Source organism: Castor canadensis, chromosome 2, assembly GCF_047511655.1.
Source record: "Castor canadensis chromosome 2, mCasCan1.hap1v2, whole genome shotgun sequence".
In the NCBI taxonomy this organism is placed as follows: domain Eukaryota; kingdom Metazoa; phylum Chordata; class Mammalia; order Rodentia; family Castoridae; genus Castor; species Castor canadensis.
The window spans coordinates 168,882,545-168,885,441 of NC_133387.1; the positions used below are offsets into that span (position 1 = coordinate 168,882,545).

General features: G+C 37.4%; 1 pseudogene; it reads right to left on the reverse strand.

Moving 5' to 3' along the window:
- Window positions 1–1,597: 1,597 nt before the first annotated feature.
- On the reverse strand, window positions 1,598–1,717 carry LOC141420913 (5S ribosomal RNA; annotated as a pseudogene).
- Between the last annotated feature and the right edge of the window lie 1,180 nt (window positions 1,718–2,897).

The window sequence follows — 2,897 nt, forward strand, 5'->3', positions numbered from 1 at the left end:
GATAAACAGAGATGCCAGGTCTGACAGTCTCTAAGGCAACAAGATACCGATCATCATTGCACATGTAAGAGACAGAAAAGACACTGGTGACAAACATGAAGCCTGGTTTTCTCATCTATTCAACCGTGTCACAGCAGGTAGAGTTGACTCTGCCTTGGGAGTCCATCCTACTTCTAGTCTTAGACTTTAGCCTCTGACCCTCTTGGGGGGGGGTTCCTGCTGTCAACAATAACTAAAGAATCTGGGGCCCATCCTTAAGCAGTAATTCTCTGATCCAACATGGACTTCAAAATAGGTTTCTGGGGGAAGAGGGCAACATGCAGCTCCTCTCTCTGTGTCAATTTCCTCACCTGCAAAATAAAGCATAGTGTTTATATGGCTAGAGTTCAAGACATTTGGTAATAAGCCAGTGAACTTGGATGATACAAGGAGATAACTTATTTAGCTTGACACTGAGAGGTTTTGTTAAGAAGTCAACAGTATATGGGAAAATACACATGCCCTCCTTTCTGAGCATTTCTATTTCCATCATCTGGGCAATATTTCTATCTATATGCAATACCATGTTCTCTCTTTTTAACATTTCCAACTTGTGACACTTTAATAAGAATAAAGCAAACAGGTATTTTGTAAGAAGTTGGCAGAGGTGTAGGATAGAACCAAGAATTGGAGTGGCTGCTTGTCTACTGCTTTCAAATCACTGCATGGGAGTGACTGATGCCTGGGTCTTTCTTGCTGGATTTTGAACTCCTTGACTTCAGGGGCTCAGTCTTGTTCCTTGTCATCCCCACTCATCTCAACCTCATGTTCTGTGCTGTTGGTAGCCAAGTGATAGTTGCTGAATTGACTCACTGTGATTTGGAAAGGTGACTCTGCAGCTGAACTGGAGTCATATGGCTCAGGAAATGGGAAAATACACTTTAAAGCGGGACTAATGAGTGATAGGAAGCACCTCGAAAAAATAAAAGAGAATCATAAATGCCAATTCAAGTATTGACTTATAAAACATCATTATTCACAGTCACAGAAAAATAACTTAAATGACCTAGCTGTCCAGACAGCAGACATCTTATTAAAAGTCCTGGTCAGGATAAGAATTGTTAAATGGAGCTGAGTGAGGGATAGAGGACAGAGTGTTCAGAATTAATGACAGTGCTAGAATAGAATCAACTTTCTATCAACATCATAGAGAGACATCAAAACACTTCTAAATATTAACCTTTGAGGATTTATTTCATATTTCATTGTCAAAAAATCATACAAGTAAAGAGACGAAAGAAAAGTCAACCACACAATCAAGAAGTATATCAATATTCGATATTATATATATATATACACACATAATACTATATATACACAATACTGCATATATATACATACATATACATGTATATGTGTCCTGTGCATCTGTGTTCCTTTTCAAATATCACAACACATGCCACCCATACATACACACACATGAATTTTTTGTTTTTAAAAATGCTCTTACATGGTAATGCTGTTTTATACCTTGCTATTTCACTGGGAAATGCAGCAGGACATGTGTCTATGTTATTTAAATATTCTCTATTTTTAATTTTAATTTTGTTTTTGAAAAAACCTATAGCACCTGGTATTCTCAGTTGGTCTCCCATGCAAGTACTAACCAAGCCCGACCCTGCTTAGTTTCTGAGATCAGATGAGATCAGGCATGTTCGGGGTAGTATGGGCTGCAGATAAATATTCTCTGTTTTTAATGGCAATATATCATACTTGTCACAGATTAATGGACATTTATGCTGACTTCAAGGATTTTTTGGGGAATGAGTTTTTTCTTTTTCTTTTTTTTCAGTACTGGGGCTTGAACTCAGTCCCTACATCTTGAGTCACTTCACCAGCCCTTTTTTTGTGATGGGTGTGTTTTGAGATAGGTTCTCTCAAACTATTTGCCCAGGCTGGCTTTGAACCACGATCCTCTTGAACTCTGCTTCCTGAGTAGTTAGGTTTACAAGCGTGAGCCACCAGTGCCCAGCAATATTTTTCTTAAGTACACTAGTTGCTAAGACTTTTCTTAATATATTCTTTGGGAAATTCATGGCGATCTTCCTCCTAGTAGTATATATACCTTTCATTTTAAGGTGAAATGTGGCTGGAGCTGAGAAAATGATATGAAACAAAACTTCTTAGTTATTTAAGAGCATTTGCTATCAAAAAATGAGAAAGTTTTAGTGGGAATGACTTATTCATCAGCACTATCTCCATTTTGATTAGACCCCCCCCAAAGTTGACTGTTTAACAATGCAACATTTATTTTTTACATAAAAAGTAGAATCAAATTAGAATAGTACTATCCCAGGATAGTTACAACATAAAAGGTTAAGTGAACATTATCCCCTATGCAGAGTTGAAAAAAAGCCTTAAAAGAATGTATCTTTTTAAGAAAAAGAAACCACAGAAAATGTGTGTAAAAATATCAACAGGTAGGACAATATCTGATTACTGGTTGCCTTTCCTTTGGCTGCTGTCTCCAAATACTCCCAAATTGTACTTCTCATAAGTATTTTGCTCACATTCCAAACCTGATTACTTTCTTGACTACCATCTCCAAATCACTCTTTTGCTCCTCTCCTAAGGAATGTAATGATGGCTCAGTTGGTGAGGACACAGAAAGAAAGAAAGAAAGAAAGAAAGAAAGAAAGAAAGAAAGAAAGAGGACACAAAGCTGCTTCATTTGGATTATTTAGTTTTGAGTAGAAGAAAAAAAAGCATTCTTCCATAGGCCCAGATCACTTGTATCTCACCCCTTACTAGTCAATGGGGAAGAAAAGATGGAGGATGGGCAGCTCATGACAACTTGTCACCACAAATAGAAGCAGAGCCTGACATTTGAGAAGCCTAAAATACATTAAGTCAGTAGA